Source organism: Melospiza georgiana, chromosome 1, assembly GCF_028018845.1.
Source record: "Melospiza georgiana isolate bMelGeo1 chromosome 1, bMelGeo1.pri, whole genome shotgun sequence".
NCBI classification, from domain to species: Eukaryota; Metazoa; Chordata; class Aves; order Passeriformes; family Passerellidae; genus Melospiza; species Melospiza georgiana.
In genome coordinates, this window is record NC_080430.1 from 104,304,059 (window position 1) to 104,330,163 (window position 26,105).

Here is a 26,105-nt window from a genome sequence, read left to right on the forward strand (position 1 = left end):
GGAAAAAATTTATGTCTCAAATATAGAAGAATGGAGTTTAACATTATCCACAAGAAAATGGAAAAGCTTTACTTTTTTTTCCTGTGGTACAGAGGAAACTTCAGGTTTTTTATAGTTATCATCTAACAGGAGACTAACACAAGGTTACAAAATTCTGTTTTATTTGATGTTTCACTCCAGTGAAGAATGACATCTTTCCTATTTTGGAAAATAAATATCACTCTAGTCAGAGATATTTCTGTCCGTATTAAAGGAAATTCTCCAGCTGTTCAAACAAAACTAAACTTTAGGGCTATTCATCATCTTTGCTATCTGTCCAAAGGCACAGTAGGCCTAGCCTAGCCAAGTCGTATTAAAACAGGAAACAGACAAAATCTAGCTTAAAAATTACTTTTAAAATCTGAATTTTTCCTAGAGCACTATTAATGGCATTACAGAATACCATATTGTCCCGTTTTCACTAGGATGGAATTAATTTCTTCCCAGGGCTTAAAACCATGACACTTATTAAAAAGTAGAAGACAAAATTCCATTACACCTGACATATACCACCCAACTAAAGCCCAGCCTTCTTAATAATTAGTCCAAGTGTATATTTGAGATTCATAGCAAGAACTCTGCAAGCATATAATCTTCAGCAGGAATTTTTTTTTATGCAATCACTGAGAAATTTAATTTTTTTCTTCTCTTTATCATGAGAATATTACATTGGCCATTACAGACATACCATGTTTGCCCTGCCCTCGAATACAGGTCATCCTGTACTAGAACTAGACTCTGTTCTAAAATATCTTTCTATAGAAAGTCTCCAACACATCTAAGTGTATGAGGGAAATTGGTGCGTCTGGAAACTGCTTTTTTCTGTACAAATTTAAGTGCAAAAGATTAAATTAGATAATCCAATGGGAACAGAAAACCCATTAAAAAACTCACAACTCCACATTCCAACATTTTGCCTCAATGTTAACAAGAGATATAAACTCTCTCTCTCTCTCTCTCTCTCCTGAAGTCAAAAAAATTCAGAAATACATGAGATTTTTTTATAGAGTATATTAAATAACATCTGCAACATTTCCAGAGGGAAGGCTTAGAAATTTAGGCAGTCATTTACACATTTTTTCTAGTACTTGAATTACTTGCATAAATATTACTTCAAACTTCATAAAATATACCACAAGCTAAGTTTGAGACATACAAGTTGAGCATCAACTTTAACAGATATATTCGTTTATTTTTATGAAAATAAAAAAGAAAAGTAGTTTCCTTGCCAAAGTACTGCTAATGATAATAAGACATAAATTTAAACACCAAGTTGTCCAGTCTGTAGTCAAGTTTGGCAAAAAATATATACCCAAATGGAAGTTGGCATGAATCAGGGTTTACAATTCAAACCAGGACCAACGAATATATGCAATAGCTCCCACACTTTATTACATCAAACATATCTCTAGTGAAAAGAGGACAAAATAGTATAAAGTGGTTTTTTCCTCAAATCCAGGAAATCCAGAAGCCCAGCCAAGCACAGCAAAATATCCAATACTGGGGAAAAGGCAAGATTTGTGATTACAGATGGTTAATAAAGCTTTCTACCATTCTCATGAATTAGGAAGATGTCAGAAATGTGGATAAATAGAATGACATTTCTATTTGTCTAGACCATTTGCCTCTCAACACAGGATCCTTTTTCACTGCTTGTTCTTCTTCATTTCTCTTGCAAGTCAATTGCTAAATCACACTCTCAGTATTTCTTTTTCCATCTTTGCCATTTACATCCTTTGTTGTATTGCAATTACTATAACTTTATCAAGTCTTCATGCCTGCTACAGGAAGAGTTTTAAAGAAACTTCTGAACTTCTTCGATTCCTAAGTGCCTTCCACCCCCACCTAATAAAGGAAGTTCACAAGTATCATTAGGTGTAATCAAGCTGTACAGACACCTACCCAGAGAACTGACCAGCAGGCATTAGACCTTTAATAGCACAGATGTCAAGCCATGTTTCTTTCCACAGTGAGACACCGAGGATAAAGATGAATACTAAAAAAGGCTTTGCACAGCCATGAGTTTTTGTGAAGTCTTTTGCAGATTAAAATAGCATACATGGCACAGATAGGTGATAGAAGTAAAGGCAAGCTTGTAACACAGAACATCTTAGTGGAAGAAAACAAACAACAAAAAACCAGCTAAGCCAAATCAGCCAAAAAAACAATTACTGTAAATTAAGAGCCATCAAAGATCCTAGTGATTTACAACCAACTCCTGGAAGCTCTGCCTCTTACATTTGACAATTGACATTTGATACTACAAGTTCTTTAGAAATGGGTCATCAACTTTTGAGAAACACCTACATTAGCCTCTGCTTAAGTCCTCCTGGCTGCAACTGCACTGCTTTGTCTGTTTTCTAGTCATGCTTCTCTTACTGTACAAGGTTTCCAGCTCTTGAAATGGACCCATGGTATCGACAAGGACTGGTAAAATCTGAGCAATTATCAGGTCTTTAATGTCTCTCATCATTGAGCTGTTTTGAAACACGAACCACTGCCAAGACAGGCCACAGTTTATAATTCACTAGCTCACTTGAGAAATCTGCTCAGTTTTTGCTACTAGAATTGATAATAATCAAAACACATATTGGCTGTTACACAGTTTAATCAAGCAAAGCAATTTCCCTGCCTGTTATACTGACATCACAGTTTGGATGGCCAAACTGTATTTTAAAGGATGAACTCTATGATGACTAAAATATTTATAAGTAAAACAGAAGATACATATCCCATTAAGATTCTTTGGCTTGTGCTGCATTTTACAGATATTTTTGGATTCCCAAGAGGAACTGAATTGACAAATGCACAAGATGCAACACAGTCTATTACAGCCTATGGTTCTTTGAACTGCAATTATCCATTTAACCATCATGAACCCAGTTCAATATAACTATGCCATTGTCTGAATGTAGTCCTTTTTGAATGGTTCAATTTTAGCTGGCTAAATTACTTCGGATCTTGAAAATTTTATGAGCTTAAACAAGGAATATAATTTAGGATGAAAGCAACCAATTAAAGTAAAAGGGATAAAGAATGCACTATATTTTTCCTAAGTTTGAATAAATCTTTATTCAAATATTTTGTGTTTTACAGACTCTTGACATCTATTAGGAAGCATTCTCAAAGAATACCTCAGCAAACAGTAGGATACTGCAAATCCTTTAAGTGACAAAAAGTAACATAGGAAAAAATCTCAAATTAAGCCAGCTGGGCACTGCTTTATTTCTGTTGATTTGATATACTTCAGAAATCTCAGATCAATATGTACTTTCCATCAAAAATTTGCTGCCAAGTGTACAAGTGCTAAAATTAGTATAATTCTTATGAGTGTCAGTGCTAGCACAAGAAGAGAACGTAAGTGCATACCAGAACTGATGCAATGGCCCTGCTTTGGGGTAAAATCAATTTTTTCTTTGCAGCAAAGCCCTGTGGCTTCTGATCTGCCATAGTACCATGAATTCTGTTGCAGAATACGTGCACCCAGAAGATAAGTTTACTGAATCCCCCCTTTTCCTAGTATTCTCCTTTATCTCATTTAAAAAGTATTCTGAATTCTGCTGTCTCTGTTATTTTTGGTTTCATACTGGAAATGGGGTTATGTTGATTAACTCTAAGTGCAACGTAGCTATACTTTGAAACAAAAATTAAAATGCTGATATCTGATTTGAAAGCTGGGATGCCTAGATCACATTTCCTATCAGGAGCTTTGAATATTGCAAGGAAAGATTAACCTATTATTAGGTCATTTATCTTCCCTTTCTGTCTACAAGAAGAAGCCCCTGCCCAAACCAGCACACAGCACTCCTCAGCCAACTGCATTCCCTCCTGTCCTCATGAACACGCCTGCACCCAAGAGCAATGGACCAAGAGCATCACCAGGACAACATAAAAAGGCAAATGAAAACTGAAATAACTGAAAAATCACGACAAACTACAGTTGTTAAGGTTGTGAATGAGTCAGTTATCCTCAAGGGCTACTGCTCAGGACAATCATCCTATCTAGACACTCTCATGACAATAGAAAGTGATCTGAGAAACACAGCATTAGCAAAATGGGGTCCTGTGCCTCTAAGCTGACAAACCATCCCATCCAAGAATAACCAATTTCTCCTCTGGGATAAGACAAGGAGACATAAAGAGGAAAATAAGCCATTCTCAATTATAAACTCACTAACAGAAAGCAACAGTGGGAATAAATGTACAATTTTTAACATAAAAAAACCTGAACTTCTACCTGTAAACCTGTACCACAGGTCTGGTCTGCTGTATAATTTTTACTATAGATGGGGTGATGTCAGAAATTGCCTAGTTCAAAACCATTTGCTTTTCTGAAATCAATAAATAGTTGAGCCAATGAAGGTTCATGTAAACTAACTTCAACTAGGTAAATGGATGGTTTAAAGAACTTATTAGAAACTGAGCATAGTGGTCTGCTGGTTTCTACTTTGTGTGTAGATTCTCAGCAAAAAAAAGCTCTACCTGCCCTTTCAAAGATGCTACAGTATTACATGTTGAAAGGGCTTTCCAGACATGCTAGCTCAGAGATAGCCAGTAAAATAAACTCTTCTCTGTGTGCCTCCAAAGGACACACAGAGATGCCATGGAGCTGCAGTGACATACATGCACCAAAAATTCTTATCCAGGCTTTACAAGTGAGCTTGCAACAGTGGGTAGTCTGTTTTAAAACCGAACATTTATTTTCTCTCAAAATATGCCAAGGTTTATTTTTTTTCCTACCAAAGGCAATGTTCAGAGCTCTAAAATAATTCTGTAATCTATATTACTGGTCAGGGAGCCTGAAAATCCATGTGCTGCATAAAGCTGATCTCATTTAAAGCAGTATCTACCTTCTGTCAAGTCTACATATGCATAGGAGTGAGAGAGAAGAGCAAAAGGAAACAGACTGTACAATTAGAAACCTTTTCTGATTGTGGCTGTGCTCAGAATGGGTTTTGAAAAAGGCAGAGACAATATAAGAATTGTCTGGAAAAATCTCATGAGCCAGAGCAAGGATCATGAGGTAAAAGTATGTATTTAGGAACTAAGAAAGTCTGATATTAATTCTATCCCTAAGGGAGAAAAACAGACAAAAATTATATAAAACTCTGCTAAGACTTGTGGAGAAGGTGTACAAGAATGCTAGATAATTCCAAATTTATGGACACAATTCCAGCAGCATCACAGGTGACGATATGAAAGCATCCAAAAAAACAAAATTCAGATAAACACTTAAAGCTGTTATTTAAGACTCTTAAGAACCCTGTCACAGGTTCACAAAACGTTTTAAGCTGTTCTCTCTGTTTTCCCTCCACTTACCTGACAGAAACTGAGTCAACACAAATGTTGCCAAAATGTTTCAGTTTTGGTGACACAGGATAATGTAGCAAAGTTGACTTTTATGGAAAGCGTATTTGTCAGTTCTAATTTCCCCCAGAAAGCTGCCCATGCTTAGGCAAATAAAATGGTTTTCAACAATTACATTCTCCTAATAGATACTGAGAATAATTCAAAATATGGGTTCCTGGACTTTACTGAAAAGCCCTGAAAAAAGCTTCCTCTCAGAATGTGCATTTAAACTCCTTTAAGCTACCAAAACAGAAAAAGAAACCACTCACCAAAGCAAGACAATTAATAAAGGTTCTTAAAATAAAAATCATCCATCTTGTGTAAGCAAACACATTCCATGTATTTGTGTCATTTTTATATCAGTGAATATTTATGGGGCCCATGGGAAAATGGGTGCACATTAATATTCTATCAGCAAACTTATTTCTGGCATTATTTAATGGCAGGGTGTTCGAATATTGGTGATAGCTTTTCTTAATGTATGGCATCAATTATAGGGGCAAGTGCACATACATGCTCACATACACAAATTATAGCCCTGCTGCAGTTGTCATTAGTTAGGACATCTACCAAGAGAAATATCTGAGTGTTCAATCCCATAAAGAGAGAGCAGGATTATGTAGAAATGTATTATGGAGCCCCTGTTTTGAGAAGTACTATTAAAACAAGCATATTTGCAGAAGTCATCAGATTTTATGCTTTAGTTAAAGGGAGGATATCATGCTGGGTGTTAAAACTAACAGCTATTCTTTCAGTTTGACATGAGTTAATAGTAAGAGACACTTCTTGTGTGAATAACTGCTATGGATAAATTTGCGTGGCTGTTGGGGTGAGGGGGTTGGTGGGATTTTTTTGTTTTCTTTTTTTATTGCTATTTGTATTGTTGTCCTTTTAAATTACTATTTTATTGCTTAAATCAAAATCTAGATTAGGGAATTGACTTTAAAAATGCATGCAATGATAACTTTCTTAAAAAAGCCTTACCAAAAAAGGCTCCATGTGAGAAGTACTTTGGAAAGACTTTCCAAGAACAACTAAAAGTCCAATTTTTAACATCTTTTAAACCTACAGATGTACACACATTATTAAAAAGATCATACTGGGCATACCAGTTGCAAAAGGGAGACAGGTGATTTACATTTTTATTGGAGCTGAGTAAATGTGATGAAACTCTGGACTCTGGTCAAAATCACTATAAAAATTAATAAATAAAAGGCAGATTTCCCATATGTTTTGTATTTTGTTTATCACAAATACACGACAAATATGTGCTTCAAAATGCAAAAAATCTCTTGTATAAACAGCCTGAAACACTCCAGCAAAAAGCTTTGACCTACAAATAACTAACAAAAGGAAACTCTATCACATACTTAAAACAGAATTAAAAATTCAAGCTATATTCTGGCAGTGGAATAAGCCTACTGAGAAAAACAAAAATGCGACTGCACACCTATTTCATATAGTTTATACTATAGGATTTATTTAATTTATTTTTACATCTGCCACCCAGGAGTGCACAGAACCCCTCTATTAAACATGTAAAAGCATTCAGTCAATCCTGGCTGGCAAAGAAAGCAGATGCTATGGAACAGAGATATGGGAGATATGGGAGAAATTTTTTTCCCATTTACTTGAAATGGAGACTAGCAAGGAACACGATCAGGAGGGTGGGATGCACAAAGTGAATTCACATATACAGAAGGTAATAATTAGGCATACTTTCATTTGACACCATGCAGCACTTCTTAAAGGATTTGAAACGACACCTCTGTTTTGGAAATCGTCAGTAAAACCCGCAACGATGTCTCTGTACTCTTTTCTAGGGAAGAAAAGGAAGAGGGGCAATTTTCAGTGCAGCCCCTGGACCACACTGCCCCTCCCAGCTGCGACTCTGAAGCAGCAGCACTCTGCAGCACTTCACCCTCCTGTCAGCTGAGGGACAAAGCACGTACCACAGGGATCTCTCTTCCACTCAGCATCTTTTGTGACTTCTTAGACTGGCAACAGATGCTGCCCCTATTAATTTAATTATTATGTAGAATGCCTCTAACCTTTTCTCATTTAGATTTTATTGCAATTTTATCTTCACTTCTCCTTTCAGTATACTGAGGAGAGGTCTATCACCAAAATATGCCCAAACATGTGCAGATGCAATGAAAGAGAAATATCTAAACACAGTAAGACATTACTAATTTTATTTCACTCTTTCCTGGTCTCATTTGCTCCTACAGAGCTACCAAGGCCTAAAGGCAAAATCTGACGTTGTTTCCTTAGGTGAAGTGCTACCCTAACAAAGGGTAAACTCAAGAACCACTCACCAGTAATCTCTAAATACAGTATTTATGAGAGATGTAAACAGTTGTGCTGATCTGTTGAAGATAAGCAAATTCCAACAAAATAAGACAGCTGTCTACTTTCAGTAGTTTCATATTAATTCCACTTTTTTAACTGATTATCCTCAAAACGGTTCAGTCCTTTTTATTTCACCTTACCCAAGCATCCCAGCATCTTTATAACTCACTAAAACAGCACAGAAGAGCTGTCTCAGAAAGATTCATCCAGGGAAGGGGAGAGAAGAGGAGGCATTTGGAAAGCACCACAAAGCTGTACAAGTGGAAAACAATACAGAACTGCACGGGTGATATTCAAAAAAAAATCATATATAATGGAATGTCTGAAGCAAAATAAAATGCAATTCAGAAGGAAGGAAAAAACAGGGTGGGGAGATCTACTCTCTTTTTCCATCCCAGCTGGGAGGAAGAGCCTTGCAGCCAAAATTTATCATAACACAGGGTCTGCTCATCCCAACATTCTATTTAAACCACAGTATAACCTGAGAAACATACAATCATCAAGACTGTGATTATAATACCACACCAGACCATTTCTCTCTAACATCTGCTCAGGAAACACCATATTAGATTTTCAGATTGTCGTGAAGACAAACCTTTTCATGCTACATCCATCCTAGAGCTCTGGGGAAATACAGCCTAATAAAAGACAGTCAAAACACCTTTTCCACAAGCAGCCTGCCAGCCATTCCACTCACAAAGCCATTAAATTCCTGATCCCAGCGGAACCTGTTTTTCACTAAGGCACTTCTTAATAACTTCAAAAAACAAGATCTCTTTCTTAAAATTACTAAAATCCAGCACCTTCATTCTTAGTTAGAAATTGTGCTATTCAATTCCCCCCACAAAGCTTTTCCCCATGTTATAATGGATAGGCAGGAATGAATGGATATGAATGAAGGCAAACATAAGTAACACACTGTTCTTTTGTCTGTGGCTGTGCCAAGAGCCACACAAGTTTCCACCAAACAGTGATCAGCTGCATTTCATGCTATGAGACTATGAAAAAAAGGACTATGTCGCTTCAACACATTTATCACATAAATTTACGATTCAGATTGAGCCAAGGGACACTTGTTCTGACTGAACAAACCAAACCAAAGTGTTACTTCCCAGGTCAATGTGGCTTTGCTTATTCCTCGTCTTCCAGCATTAGGTAAACGGACACACATTGACAAACAATCCTTATGTTCGTGCAGACTAATCAAAACCTGTGATATTTTATAGTACTTTAATTACTGTGTAACAACTGTATCTGTTAACAGCACAGATTATATCTGAATAAAAAGCAAGTAAGAAGCTACTTTCTGGTTTTAAAGCACAGCCTAATTTTTTTCCGAAGTAAATAAATACAACAGTGTAGAACAGTTCAAAGTCTTGATTAGGTAAAAGCCATCTCAAAGGCAGTGGGCCCACCATACACTTTAAGATATCATAGCTGAACTGCTATACAGATAGAATATCCTCAAGGGTAGCCCCAAAACTAATTTCTCCCCCAGATTTCACAGCTTTTACAGACAGTAAATACTGCCTCTGAAGCTATCAGATAGCAGGACTGAAGACAACCTGTTTTATCAAAATCCAATTTTGATAGCTGAGAGATTAACTATTATTTCATCCTACTATCAGGACATTCTGAGCTGAGTAATTTTTTGGGTTTGCTTTTTTTTTTCTCCCTTGATCTTGTCAAAAAACTACTATAACATGCTATTTATCTCTATATAAAGGGATTTCTTTGAGAAACCTGACAGCATTCTTCTCATCTGCCAGTTGAGCTTTTAAAATGTATCTTCACCTTTAAACTCTTCAAACTAAAAAACACAAGTGTACTTGAAGCTCAATCATTCTCCCTGGTGCTATACTCATTTTTAATGAGCCTCTTGTCTTTACGTCTCCCAGCAGACTCCACAAAGCAATCTCAGGTGCTGTGAAACCAATGCTTGATGCTTCTCCAAACCTCTGTCTTTTTGAGCCTGAAATCTTCCTGCTAAACCCATATGGGACTGATGGGCCATTTCAGTCAAACCCAATTTCACTTATTTATCACAAGCCTCTACTTAGAAACTCTGCTGTGGATTGCTTGTAGACACAATCTGTTTCCAGCTTTGAACTTTAAAAAGGATTTAAGCAGTCAATCTCATATCATTATAAATCCAGCATGCATTACTTGTCTATTGATTGTGAGAAAATAAAAGTTTGAAGCTTGATTTCAGGGCTAATCTTTCCATTTGCTTGATGAGTTCTGCAGTTGTTAGAGAACACTTAATGCATCCTGTTATACTACAGCATATTAAGCTCGGATGAAAAATACAGACTATTTACAACACAGCTCTAGCTTTAAGTAAAGAACAAAGGCAGTGTTAACTTTGCTAGTCTCAAGAGGTTTTCCAGCTATGCCACAATTAAAAACAGAAAAAAAACCCCTAAAACATTTCTATATACTAATAACGTTCAGATGAATTTTATAAATCTTCTGCCCCATATATCAGAAATTTATATTCTACATCATCGATGGTAGAACAAAATAAAAAATAGAACACATTGGTACTCATTCTTTTCCTTATTAAACTGCTTTCCTAATGGTATTTTTCCCTATAAATTTTGAGTGTAATAGTTTATCATCTAATTAAACAAGCTGTTTATGTTCTGACTTCTCATGTGTGCACTGAGAGATCTGAGAACAAATGCCATGAAAGAATTTTATGTAGATCAAACTTTAAATCAGACATTGAAGCCCCTGCAGTCCCCGCCCTGGCTGCTAACCCAAGAATACAGCCACTCTCTTTTTTCCTTTCTTTCTATTAATATCTGTGGGTTATCCTTCAGGTGAGAAGAGCTGTTACTCTTTTTGGTTTTCTGCTTAAAATCTCCATGGATGCATTTTCCATGCAGCGACTGTGAAGTGCTGCAGACTTTAGTTCTGTTCTAAAATGATACAATCATTACTTCTACAATCATTGATACAGCTCTACTCGATCAATAATTCAGGAAAATATTCATCTTGCTATTAGTTACTGCTGTCATTACGACTCTGTGACTGGATGAAGGAGAGCAGGACCTCCACCTGGAGGTTTTTACCTGTGCTGCCCTGTGAATTAACCTGTAGGAGGTGACACAGTGATGAAGCAGTCAAAAACCTCCAGCCGGCAACTTCATCACACGGGTAATTAGTTCTCTACATCAATAATGCCTCCAGTCATTAGCAGTGCTAACGCTGAATCCCAGGTCTGCTTGCTAAATTCAGATAGCACAACAGGCTTTAACTATGCTACACGTATAAATAACTTTCTATTTTTAAATGTAGTTAGCTACTGCTTTTTTCCCCTTGGTTTTAGTCATTATCTCTTGCAGTAAATGATACTTTATTTCATTCATCACATCTATAACCTTCTTTCAGAAGGAAAAGAATTCATTAGTTTTAGAAACCTGTGGTATTTTCATAAGGTCTCGTCAGCTACAAGAGAGACCCACATTTGACACTGCTGAAAACATTTCTGCTGCAACACTGACAAGCCCAAGCTTAGATGACCTGAGGAGCGAACTCTTGAACCTCCCACACAGCAGAATAGGGCACTCTCACTACACTACCCAGATAAAATAATTACTTTCAATTCTTGCCTATAAGAGGATTAAGTCAGTAGTAAACTCACTTAAAAGTTGTACTGTAACAAAAAGAAAAATTGGGGCCACACAAATCTTCAATCCAATTTCCAACCTTGCTGAAACCATTTCAGGTCTGTGTGTGAGTGACTGTAATCACTTGAGTATGAGCAACCCCAAAAAACTGTCAGGTTGAAAAAAATTCTTTTTTGCTTTTCACTAATTTGCGTTCCACACCTGATGAAAGTGATGTTTTTTCCAGGTTGTAATACTGAAACAAGCACCTCTGATCCTTTGTGAAAAACATCTGATATTCCTGGGACACCAGTATGTTACATTGGGAAGGTCATGTTGCTCAGTTGCCAAAGTTTCCTTCAGGAGAGGGATAAAAATAAAAATAGCTAAATGTATGCTCATGTCTCCAAACAGTATAGATCAGGATAGTGTCATTGATTTATGACAAATGAGGCCAGCTCAGAAGTTTTAGGCTCAATTACTTGAAAGTATTGATATAATATTACTATTACTTGTTACATATGGTATATATACATATATACCATATATATTTATGTATACATATATACATATATTTTTATGCACATTTTAAAGTATTCCTCTTGATTTACCTTTCATTATTTACTAGCCATTAAAACACTTGAGCTTTTATGGAAATTTTCATTTTTTTCCAATGCACCTTACTTAAACATTTACAAGTCTTTATAAAAAGTTGTACTTGGTCTGTGTATCTTAAGTAGAAAATAGGTCTGAAGCTTTAAACAGATGGTAAGAATTGTGTGTCAAGTGACAACAACTCAATAGTTCCTGAGTATCTGTATGGCAGGAGACTCCACAACCATCACGGGCAATCTGTGGCAGACTTGTGTCACATCTTTCAGTTTCCTGATGTTCAGAGGGAATCTCCTTTGTTCCAGGCTGTGCTCCATTGCCTCTGCTCCTGTCACCGGGCACCACTGATAGAGAAAGCCTGGCTCTGTCCTCTTTGCACCATCTCCTCAGATATTTACAGACAATGATAAGCTCCCCCTAAGCCCTCTCTTCCCCAGGCTGCGCAGTTCCAGCACTCTCAGCCTTTTATTATAGAGACATATTCCAATCCACCATCTTTGTGGCCTTCATTGGATGTTCTTCTGTATATCCATGTCTCTCTTGTACTGGGGAGCCTAGAACTGGGCCCAACACTCCAGGTTTGGCATCACCAGTGCTGAGCAGAGAGGAAGGATCAATAGCCCAGCCTTGCTGGGAATGTTCCTCCTAATGCAACCCAGGATACCAGTGGCCTTGGCTGCAAGGGCCTGTTGTTGGCTCATGGTCAGCCCAGTGCTCACCTTGATCCACAGGGCCTTTTTTTTAAGGCTGCTCTCCAGCTGCTCAGATGTCAGCCTGCACTGATGTCAGGGACAATTCCTCCCCAGGTGCAAGACTTGGCATTTTGCTGAACAGTTCTTCAGTGTATCAGCCATCCCTTCCAGTTTTTTGTCATCTGCAAACTTGCTGAAGGTGTGCTCTGCCCCCTCATCCAGATCATTAATGAAGGTGCTGAACAGGACAGGACAGGACCCCTCAAGTCTATCACTAGTCACCAGCCTCCAGTGAAGACTACGCGCCACTGACCAGCACCCTTTGGGCCTTGCTGCTCACACAGTTTTCTGCCTCTCCACTGTCTGCTCATTCAGCTTCTCTGCGAGTTGCTGCAGTCAAGGTGAACAATATCTGGTGGTCTCTTCTCATCTATCGGCCATTTCATCATAGCTGGTTATTAAGTTGGTCAAGAAGGTCATCATGTTGGTCACTTCCCCTTGGTGAGTTCATGCTAACTCCTCCTGATCTTCTTGCCTTCATATGTCTGAAAACAGTTTCCAGAATTAGTTGCTCCATCACTTTCTGAGGTGAGGCTGATCTGTCTGTTGTTTCCTGGATCCTTTTAATTGCTCTTTTTGACAATTGTTTTCCTCCAGCTCTCAGGCACCTCACCCAGTTGCCACAGTCTTTGAAAGGTTATGAAGAATGGCCTTCATATCAGCTGGTGAATAACAACACCAGCTCTCTCATGAATCTCATTAGGTCCACAGGTACCAAAGGAACATGCACTTAACTCTCCCATTTTTCCAAAAATTAATTCACTTTATTCTCAGCCTGAATTTTAGTCCTTCAGGCTTCTTTTTAGTAGAGGCCTGCATCAGTTATTAAACAGCAGTTCCCTACAGCATGTTTCCAAACCTAGACCAAATCTTGTAAATACAACTTGCTGAATAGATTCTAGATTTAAGGAATTTCAAAGGTGTGCTTCCAAAGACTTAACGGTTCAGAATAGTTCTTCTTCTGCACTTTCCTGAGTTTGTGATCGTTCGTGAGTTGAGATGTTGCATCAGCTAGATGAACTATTCCAATGACATAGTAATAATGCCAAGTGTTCCTCCTGTTTCAGATACTTCTGATTAAACATTGCAAAGCACGGTTTCCATGTCTTTCTCAATCACTGTCTCCTTGATCATGTTTCTTGAGGCTGGAGGCACGTCTCCATTTCTGTGTCAGAACATACAGTTCCACCTTACTAGATGACTTATCTCCCCTCTGATCACTACTTACCATGGCACTAAACCTGCTGCCACCTGCATGCTTTTATCAGTAATGACTCTATATTTCTTCCTCATCACTAATAAAAAGGTTAAACACCATCAGATTTAAAACTAATCCTCAGAGGACCTCCCCATACTCCACACTGATTACCTATTAACCATTTTTCTAAAACACATTTGATGTACGCTGATGATTCTGTAGCATTCCAATTTCTACACTAACATGTCACATGACAACAAATCAAACATTTTACAAATATTAAATGTCACATATCTCTGTAAAGTTAAACTTGCTCACTCAAAACATCACGTTCTCCTGAGGAAAGATTCATCTCTCAGGACTTTATATTGAATGAAATTACCCAATGAAGAATTACAGATATGTAACAGAGTTTATTCCCAGGCAGCCAAGCTACTCTGCACCAAATTAATGTCTGTTTGACAGACTTGGTTATCCTATTCACTCTTTTAATGCTTTGTGTTACAAATTTTTAACAATTTCTAACTTACTTCTTAACACACATCTCTATCTCTTTTCTCCACTTCCTCTCCATTTTTGTAACCTATTTTACTGTTCCTCCTGTCTTAACAAGCATACACCAAACAATTCTATTGATGCAATTAGTAATATTCTGCATATATTTTCTCCTACTTCTTCCAAATCCATGTTAGTTCTGTTTCCAGAAGTAATTGCCAATGAATTGTGAGAAAGAAATGTCTAATCCTCACAATAAACAAGCACACCAACATAGCTTCACAGTTTCATGATGCTGGTATGTAAAATGCCAACAACAGCAGTAGGGACAATACCAGGCAATTCCTAATCTATAAAAGAGCTCTCAATTGTGAAGCAAGGAAATTCTTTCACAGACCTATCCTTTCTTTAAAAAGTAAACAAGCAAACCAACCAGAAAACCCCAAGACTTAAACATAAAAACAGAAAGCCAGACTTTTTAATATAGCACCTACCACTCCAGAACATCCCATGAAATTATCATATACAGCCATACACTCAGAGCAGTGATGGAAAACAACCACCTATTACAAAAAATATCCTCACAATCAGTGAAGTCACTGCTCTGTTTAAATAGCTCCACTAAGATGGATTGAGACTTTCACGAACACACACACACACCTTTTCACACAATTTGTTTTATTCACAATGGTAAAAAAAATTGTGACATAAGTCACCTGTGGCATGAATTGATCAGCAGTGTTCTGGGAAACCTGGTATTTTATTTAGAAAGGCACTGATTTGCAAATAATAAGGCTAAAGAAAAAGAGCTAAACCAAACTAAATAAATGACTAAACAAATGTTCGTGGAGACGGGGAATTCTGTGCATGAGAACTTTCTGGAGAAAAATTTATATTAAGTTTTTGTTCTTTAAAATTTAGATGAGCACTTGCAAGATGAATGGCCAGTTTCACTGTTTTTAATAGTTTCTATACCCTAGAAGGTTATTTTATTGGTGTAAAATTTAAACCATGGTTGACAAAATGCACCTCTGCTTCCCCACAGTTGTGAAAGTACTACAAAATAATGGATCTCCTTCCTACAGAAAACTGCCTCATTTTCAAGACAAGTGTCCTGCATTTTATGCATACATTACATTCAGACATATTTTCCCATGTTCTCTGGCAGTTTTTATTTTTTCTTTTCTCCCTGTAGCCTCAGATAAGCCTGAGAGCAACCAAGAATTAATTTAAGCAACCAGAATGAGACAAAATTTGTATTTCTTATTTCTCTTACTCTTTCTGGCACATTTACCTAACAATTTTTAAGGAAGTATTTTAGTCTAGCTTCAAATTCATGAATACTGTAGACTTGTTTAAGGTAAATACTATACTAATACTACAGAATTTTCCTCCTTCACTGATTTGCAGCAATAGATCTGTTCTTCAATGCCAAAAGACTAGTGGTATTCATCCATACTTCAACTCCTGCACCTTTTTCAGGTTTTGGGAGTAGAAGTTGTTTTGTTTGTAATGATTTGTCTTCCAAAAACAAGCATACTGAAGAAATGGCCTGTTCACAGTCCATCCTTTTAACCAACCATACTGCAGAGCCAGGTAGACATGGGGGTGATGGGGATGTAGCACATTGACTCAGCTGCCCTCTGATCACATCCTTCCTTGCCAAGAGAAGGCACCAGAGTCTCATTCTGTGCCTGCTTGCTGTTGATCTTACGACTTGCATATCTGCAATGTCCAAACTCTGGCATTTTATTTGTAGGGAACTACTCCCTGTGTTACAATATCCGCAGCTTTATGTGGTGCAACTATCGCTTACGAAACGTGACAAGAAACAAATCTTGAAATCTCTTTTGGTAAAGCAAGACATGATCACTGTGAAGCTCCACACCCAACAGACAAACAAAAAAATAAAGCCATAAAGATGGCTTGACTACTTTAAAAAAGGACCACTATCATGTTGAGTTATGCATGAAGAGAGTTTCAAGATAACATCTCAAATTAACACTGCTGCAGCAGTTCTCACAGATGGCAGATCAACAACAGCTTCTGTACTGTAAATCCTTTACTAAAAACTGTAAATCCGTGCCTTTAAGGCCCAACTCTCTCGTAATCATCTTTGTTCATCTTTCACTACATTGCCAAAAGCCCCTAATTAGTATCATCTTAGGCTGCCTTTCCCTGCTCCTCAGCCTAATCATTTGACTAATTACTGGCACATAATCTCAGTGTCAGGTTAGAAGATGTTTTTTGAATGAAGATAAGCATATGGAAGAAGTCCCTTAACTGGGGGGCATGGAAGATAGCCTGTGTTCAGCTTCAAGATGACCCTGAGTAGCAGGTAGGCAAAACTACTGAGCTTGGCTTAAGGGAAGGAAGGAAGGAGGAGGACACAGCCAACACGATAATCCACAAAGGCCAACAGCAAGAGGCTTTTACTGGAGAAAGGAAAGACTGCAATCTGAACATTTATTCTAGCACGATAGCAGGGAATGTGACTTTGGATTTTCAATGAGTTATACAGAGGAATACCACCAAATTCTGCAGTAACTAATGGAGGAGTGGAGGAAAGCATACAGAAATGTTTCTTTGCAAAGGAAAGAAAATAACATGTCTGATTTAAGGAATATATTGAGCAAATCAGGAGATGGTAAACACGGGTAACAGAAAAGAAAGCATCAGATACGTTCCCTAAAAAAAGCAACAAGATTAACCAAGGAGCATGGAAAGAGCAGAAACAACAGTGCAGAGAACCACACAAGAGTTCCCTGTCACCCAACTCAATGAACACTGATGCAACACCTCAGCATAATGATATGCACTAAAGAGTAAAGGAGATAATGCAGGGAAGAGGAAAAGGAGAGGATTAGGAAAGGAATCCATTAAAGACTCTTCTGCAAAGTGCAGACCTCACACCCATCGTCTTAAACTGACCAGAGTGACAAATAGTACAGCCAGACTCTCCAAGTTGATGCTATAGGTCCAGTGGAAGCCACATTCCATAGTTTAAAGAAAGTCTGACAGCCCTTAAATTGTATTTCAGAGCTTGCTATAGTAAACAGAGGATGAAGACTTTACTCTGCAGTTGGCAACAGTGCAGCAACACATCAATCCACAGAGCTCCAGACTTGGGCTAAATCCAACATCGAGCTCATCCCACCCTGGGGAGTCACTACAGGCACTGCTGTTCCTGTATCCCCTCAATAATTCCACCCATCTCTGGTAGGCTCCTTCAAAAACAGAGACGTGGTCCAGAAGCAAATGCTCACTCTAAATCATCACATGCCAAGGCCTGGAAATCAGAGTTAGTGCACCAAAATCTGTTTTCCATGGAAGTCTTTTACAGAGTACCATTACACAGGACAAAAACAAACAAACAAACAAACAGGCAAACAAAAACAAAAAAAACCACCAAAACCACAAACCAACAAAAACAAACATAAAAAAATCAAAAAACCCCAAATATTTTCCTCTTTATTTAACTTGTTTCTTGAAATATCATACAGGCTACACACAGTAGTATATTAATCTTAACAAGGGAAGAAAAAACTGAGGGACCTGCTGCACCTAAGGGCTAAAGAGACTCAGGACTGCACTAGGATGTACCTGCCCTTTACTGTGGACACAGCTCTCCTGGTAAGAAAATCAGCTCCCTGACAGCCCTGGCCCCCCACCATATAATCCAGTGAACAAGCAGTACTTGTACTTCTAAAGGACAATCATAGCATGGCTTCCTATTTAGGGTTGGTTGCTGCTATTTATGTCTCTATGCAAGTTTGTTTTTAAAACAGCTTTGAAAAATCTCTAGTTTAAATTAAATGTTTTGTAACACATGTCAAAACTGCAAGTCACTGAACAGTAGCAGAAAGCTGACAGAGAAGATGCAACATGCTCAGTACAATTCTCTGAATCTGCTAAGTCAAAAGTTGTTTAATACGATTTATCACACCCTGGAGTGTAGTTAAATAATTGTGATGGATGGCAGCATGTCTTAGTCTTTTCCATTTGTTAAATTATGATAGATGAATTATGCACATTAGTGAATTTCAATGAATTCTTTCTGTTCACCACGCCTGCTTCAAGAAAAACATCCAGTCAATAAATAGTCTAAATCCATCTCCATCAGAACTGTACAATGTTCTAGTATTATGATAAAGAAGCTTAAGGCCAAAAATGCTTCAGAACAAGTCCCTTGACTTTAAGAGCAGCAATAAAGGTATGCATGTAAGGTAACTAACTCTCTCCACTATCTATTTTTTAAATAAAGGAACTCAACCTGTATCTGGTAAAAATGCTTGTTATTATCACTTCATGACAACTTTGGGGTAGGTAAGACTGTAATGAATCAAGCCTCTCAAAAGACACAGATGTGGTTTTTTTGTTACAGCAATTAGCTAACACGGTATTAAAATCACATATTAAAAATTATGTAAAAAACAATTCTTTCAAAAAAAAAGTAAAAAATACATTGCTAAATATATGAGAATATTTTCTAAGAATAACTTCACTTGAGCAGCCATTAGCTAATTAAGCAACTGTTAGGTAATTATCTGGTTTTGACAACAACCTCATAGAGAATTCTAGGATGTACAGCCTGTCATTTTAATGAAATCTCAGAGCACTAAGCTTCAAAAAAGAAAATCCATAGCATCTACTTTTTCAAAGGGTTTTTTATCCTGCCGTCATTTTTGCATGTCACTGCATCTGACTTACAGCTATTCTGGTTTCCATGCCTAAACAGTACAGCACTCCAGCAGAACCTTTATTTGGAATTATTCTTTCAACTGGATTGGTCTTCATCTACTCACAGGTGTAGAGCATCTGAAGTTCCTGAGAGAAGACTATAAACTGAAAATGACTGATACAGTCTCCACATATAAATGTATATATTCATAAACTACCACAACTCAAAATGTCAGATAGATGCATTACCAACTTAATGGAATCCCTTCTGATTGTGGATGTGCTGATATGCACAAGGAGGAAATATAAGAAACCTATGGAGGTACATCAAGGGAAGACAAGTCTACAAGAGAATCTAGTTAAGATTTAAATGTGCCTCTTAAGACTTATAAAAGGAGAAACAAGATCAAGAAAACAAAAAATATTTGATTTGACTACATGTGGCACACATTTCAAAGACTGCAGGGAATTTACTTTAACTGCTGGTGAGGTATAATTGAAGACAACTTGAAGAATAGCATTTTGTATATGGTTCACACTACAAGAATGTGGTACCTTCCATGGTAGGTTTTTGTTAAAAATACATGAAAGGACTCAGAACAACTCTTTTAAAGATTAAGGGGACAGGAAAAAAGAAAATAAAAAGCCTTAACAACTAGACTAATAACTTCACTAGTAAGTTTCTCCATCTTTGATGAAAGGACTCATGAAAAGTTTATGAAAGTACAGACATGAGGCAGTAGCTCTGTCAAACCTCAGCGATCTGGTCTGACTGACAGGTACACAGCTTCACAAACACATCCTGACAGTTACACACACTGCAGCACACGGAATCTTATTTTACATAAAGTTTGCAAAAACTAAAATGTGACATTTACAAGATTTCTGAGCAAAAAACCTCAGGGACAAATATAATCTGTATTACCTTCATTTCATCCTAGCTTTCCTTGAATATATTGTCCCAGGGTTGTACTTCTGATGTCTTCTATTCAGATATAGACCTAATGCCTAGGAACTACCTTGTCACTTTGCATCTGCCAGGAGCTTTCAAAAACCATTTTTATCTTAAATGTGAAGTGTTTTCCTGCTGGCAAAATGGCATCACATCTTGCAGAATTCTTCATTCATCTGCAGCGATACCACCTACCGTGGAAGGTTAGATCTGAATCATCTCCCTTAAAGGAAACCTGACAGTTCATTTCAGAGGTTCCTTTTTGTCTCCCATTTCAAGCAGAAAGCAGTGTACATTCAGAAATTTCAAGACACTGTGCACCACTGCAAGTGCTACAGAACTAAAATAACATTTCTCAGAATTATTCTGTCATAGTTTAAAGCATCAAAAGTGTTAAGCAATTCTCAATTGACAATGTAATTACAATGTGCAGCCTCAGTGATGCTATATACCTAAAGTTGAAATGCCATTGCAACCTAAAATGCTATTTTCAGTTTCTTCAAACTTTCTCAGTACCTTCCTCTAAGGCAGACCTGACAGGGGCAGGCAGAAGCACACAGGCCTTTCCACGATTCCAGCTTTTACTGAGTAAGCAAGCCCCTGTTCCTTAGAGGCATGAACGTCCACACATTCATGAAATGTGTGAAGAAATTTCTAGATATAAATATGACAGAACAACAATTAAGTAAAATCATTCATTCTTGCCCGACTAGGTCTTATTTGGATGACAGAAGCTGTGCATGTAGTTGAAAGCAGGTTACAACAGCAGTGCAGACGCCATGAAATGGTGAAAAGGCTCCTGAATTAGGTCTAGTACAATTTGGAGAAGATTTTAACATGAACTTAGTTTTTATTTGTTGTCCCACAATCCCAGATTACATAAACTCAATGGTGACAGAACTTCACTCTGCATTCCTTAAAGCTGTGGCTGAGGACCCCAACCAGGCTGCACTAAATGTCTGCTTTAGACTACTTGCATGTATCAGGAAGACCCAACGGCAATTCCCCATTTCACTGCAGCCCCAAAAAGCACCACAGCTAAGCTGTTTCAGTATTCTTACTGGATTTGCACCCAACACTTCTCACTTCAGGCCCTGAAAATCTGGTAGATTATGGCTCATTGACAAACCACGTTCACTGCTTGCTCTGCCTGGTCCCAGGACATTTTTGGCACACTAAACAGCGTTTGTTTGCCCCTCCTTGCTGTAGTCTACAAAAAGGAATACAGACAGCAAGTTTTGTCCTTTTCTTTCTCCGTCATCTCTTCTTAATATTCAACAATTTCTCAACAATTTCTCACCGTCATCTCTTCTTCTGGGCTTTCTCAGGTGTTCATTCATTTACAAAGTCCCACAGTGCAAGAAGTTGTCATCTTATATAAGGGATGGCTTTTTTTCCCCCACTAGCAGTCATCTTCAATAATTACCAGTCAATATGCAAAGGATGCAGATTTAGTCATATGAAAATTCTTCCCAGAATGTGCTGCAACTCTTTCCTTACCAAGACTGCCTTTTTTCAGTTGTCAAGGTTGACTGAAGAAAAGAGGGACAGAAAAATGACCCACCATTCTTTCCTTCCCGGCACACCTCCACTGTACTTAACCCAACAGACAACAGCAATTTATCATACAACATGTGCAAGATCATGAAAACATAGATTTTGTTATTCAACTTCCACATTTTATTGTAGATACTGAAATAGGTCCCTGGAACGCACATAGCAAGTGAATGTGCTGAATTTTCATTGATAAAAAAATAGTAAATCCTGTTAGATTTATTTATCTATCATCTTGGGAGGGTACATTATTTCCTCCTTTTCCCTAACTAACACAGACAGCAAATATCTTTGATTTCTGTGGCTGAGGTCCCTAAAGGTCAATGAATTAAGTGTTTGTTTTGAAGAACGAGAGAGAGTGAAACAGAAAGATGTCATAAATAAATAAATAAATAAATAAATAAATAAATAAATGGAAGGTCTTCTTGGCACACTGAAAGTGAGAGCCAGTGATCTGAATAAGCAAGTTTTATTTCAAGACTGATTAAAAAACACCCCCATCTTTAAAAATAGAAGTGAGCGTCCTCATATCCTTCCTTTACAGAAGGAAAATTAAGAATGCAAAGAGACATCAAAAGAGACGTGATCAAAAATAATTATTCAGCATATCTTAAAGCAATAGTTGAAAGAAATTAAAGAAAACAGAGAAATTTGTGAAACCTACAGAATGAAGACAGAGAAAATAATAATTATTAACAGTGACTGCAACTTTTTTATTAAATTTTTGTTCCTTTCTAACTTCCATTTACATAGCTCTAGATAAGTTTATTCTATGCAGCTTTGTAACGAAGCTCGAGAGAAGAGGATATGGATGGAACAAAACCAGCCAGTACCTTTTCCATCTGCAAGGAGCAATCACTGAGGCGCTCCAACATCAACTAACCAGTTCACTGTTTTACCCATGAATTAAAAATAAAATTAACATTCCATCAACAAAGTGTATTATGTGCATTCTATAAAGACTTAGTAAAAAATCCTTCCTCCTTTTTATGTACAGTCAATGTGACATTTTTCCTTCCTCACAAAAGCTGGAGACTTAGGAATGATTTTCATCCCACTGTGAATAATCTAGGCCTCTTTCAATACTTATTACATTTCTATGCAACAATACATAGGCTGAACACTTGCAGTGACAAACATTAGGCCCAAACTTTTCAGTAAAATTATGAAACGAACACAGGAAGTAAATAACAAAATGTTTTCAGCAAATATATCGCTCCCTTAAAAATGTAATCCTCACCAGATTCTTCAAAAGACACCTGATTATAATTTTCAGTCCTTCTAAACGGGTAAATTTAATATAGTAAAATTTAGTAATATACATTTATTTAGTGATATAGTAATATTATTTATTTTTAATATTATTATTTTAGTAATATCAAGTAAAATATTATAATATATACTATATGGTATTAAAATATAATAACAAAACTGGACACTAACTTGCTCCTCAAATACTGACAGTTATTGTTCACATGAATCATGGTCATAAAATAACCCTCAAATTTAGCCTGGAAAGCTAAATCTCCTCTTAGTTTAGCTGCTTTTTCCCCCACAAAACCACGTAGAAACGCCTCATATGTAGACAGATGTCAAACTTTTACACACGCTCCTGAGAGAGGCTGTGAAAAAAAGTCAGAACAGTCTTTCCAAATATGACATCCACAAGGTGAGAAGCAGCCATGTTCCTGCTGCCAATGGATCACAGCAAAAACAATCCAACGAGAGGCAATTCCAGTCCTTCAACACAGACACATCTCTCCAGTAATTTTAGTTACCCCAGAGAACTATGAAATGCATAAGTTTCCATATAATTAATGTTTTTTTTAATATAATGCTGGATTTTACCCACACCATGACTCCTCTGAGAACACTTACACAAAGCCTACAATCCCATTTTTGAAGCATAAAACAAACACATAACTTTGCAGGTTATTTAGTGACAACAACTGGACATTACCGCTAATTTCAATCCAATCAATAAAAATTAAATGAAATGTAAAAAATGGTAATTAAATGTAATTTTTAAAATTACATTATATTTAAAGAACCTACAACTGATTGAAGAACTTATAGATCTGTCCAGAATAAAGATCAAAGCAGTGACATAACAGTTAATTTAAATGGAACCTTTTCCATAGCAATCAAGCTTTAAGAAATTAGTTAAACATTAATTTTGTACCAACCACTAATAAAGTTTGAACGTGATCATACCTTTATCCTTCAAAACTAAAAATGCAACACTCACTTTATACATATCTTTCAATGTAACAATCATTTATTCCTCCTGTCTTGGCAATTTGCAAAAGGTCAGATTGTTATATGCTATGGAGAAAACTCTTTGACAATAAATTATTAAAGTGTGTTACATGACATTCCTCATGAACCTGAAGTTATTCCCCCCCCACACTAAGAAGTTTTGCAGAAAAATATTAAATTGCAAGATTTTTTAACTACACTTCCAAGCTGTAAATGTTTTGCCTTTCAAATATATTATGAGAAACAGGGGGGAAATACATCCAAAAAGAAAAGCACTAACAAAAAGGAATTGGTTTTAAAAAATTCTTAATTCTCCCTGTGCACTACAGAACATCAGAAATCCATTCTTTGATGATGCTGTAATGAAAGTAAGTTGCTCTGGTAATATATACAAAGCCCCAGATAAAAGCTTACAGGATTAAAGGATTACATGAAGGTTATTAAAGGGGTTTGGAAGGGAGGGAGCAGGATGCACGCTCTTTTAAATAATGATCATCATTCTGTTTGGAAACATGATAAGTTTGGGTTTAGGTTGTGTTTTGCTTTAGTAAAAAATGCTCTACTTACTGTCTTTTGAGCAAAAGCAAACCAGTAATACGTAGAGAAACAAGTGCTGAACTTGGTCTTCAGATACAGAAGATTTGTTTGCAACATAAATCTGTTGCATTGGCATAGCTTCATTAAATAGAGGTTTCAGCTCCGAACTGGCACATTATATATTGCATTTTTATCCATAAGACTGTCAAGCACCATATTTTCAGTATTTCTTCCTATGCAAAACCAGATCTAAATGAAAAATTGACATGTCAGTGTAATAAATAACACCCTTTATTACTTCTAAAATAAATACTAGACTACTGTTAATTTACTCACATTATCCATATACATTATGCATGAGTTTCACAAAGTTTACAGCTGACCAAGATTAAATTCACTGTGGCCTCTTAAACTCTTAATATTGAAAGTAAATGCAACTCATCATATGAGCAAACATCTTTTATAAAGAACCTGGAGATTTCTCATACATCTCAACTCACTGTTTCAGCTCATCCCCAAAAGAAAATTCCTTATAACTGCCTCCAAAGTGGGAAATCTTCAATATAGTTTAGAATTACTAAAATTATTTACAAGACACTGGGTCCACTCTACTCTCTAGTTTTATTGACTTTTGGTGTAGTTGAACTGACTTCACCAAATATAAAATGCCAGTCTCAGACACGTAAGATATTAGAATAATGGGCTATTACTTTATTCTAATGAAGCTGTAGATTTCACAATTAAAGCTTCCTTGAGAATTATCTAATTTGTTAAAAACTGTAAAAAAAAATAAAAATAAAAAATGAAAAAATTTAAGTCAAACATTATTTAGTTCTAAACAATACTGATGTTCCCAGTGTACCGGGTATAGCTGGTATAGAAAAAAAATGACTGCAGTAATTGAAACAGCACTTTAGCTCTTTGCAGATATAATGAAATACTTGACATCTCCTTGGGGACTCATTTGTTCTTAGTAATTAAGCATAAATTGAAACCCTTGCTGAGGGCAAATCTGTAAACAAGTATTTACCGTAGCTAAGAAAACAGGGCAGTCCATCTGCTCTGCAGCCAGCAATTAACAGCCACTTAGAACCACGGAACAGTTTGGGTGGGAAGGGATCCTTGAAGGCCATCTAGTCCAACCTCCCCACAATGACCAGGGACATCTGGAACCAGATCAGGTTGCTCAGAGCCTCATCCAACCCGATATTCAGTTTTTCCTAGGATGGGACATCTACCGCCTCTGTGGACAAGGTAACTTTTAGGGTAACATATGGACTGAAGCTCAAATATTTGGTCTGCAATCAGTAAATGCATTTCATTTTACATGTAACAAATCTTGTTCTTTATTATGCAGGTCAATTAAAAACAATCAACTGAGATCATCACTTTCCAAATGCAGGTTATTTTGCAAGTTCACACAAAAACTCATTTTACAGTAATGTATTTCTTCTACATTTCCGAGTATACACCATAGTTCCTGTAGTGGTACAGGTACATAGTACCAAAAGTGGTAGAAGAAGTAGCTGAAGACTTTGTGACCAGGTTTTTTTGTGAACTTACTTTAAAATAATTAATGTAAAATATATTCAAAAATTATGTAAAAATTGAGAAGATCCAGAAACCAAAAACACAGCTAACCTGTCTTTGATGTCTCAGTCACAAGGCATTCGACAGCAACATTTTAAGTCTTTTTGACAATCACTAAGTTA

At 36.9% G+C, this 26,105-nt stretch overlaps 1 protein-coding gene across 1 annotated transcript in view; it reads right to left on the reverse strand.

The window, feature by feature from the left end:
* The window catches only part of PTPRM (protein tyrosine phosphatase receptor type M), a 441,589-nt gene that overhangs the window by 342,179 nt on the left and 73,305 nt on the right, over positions 1 to 26,105 (reverse strand). The gene's annotated exons all lie outside the window — the stretch shown is intronic.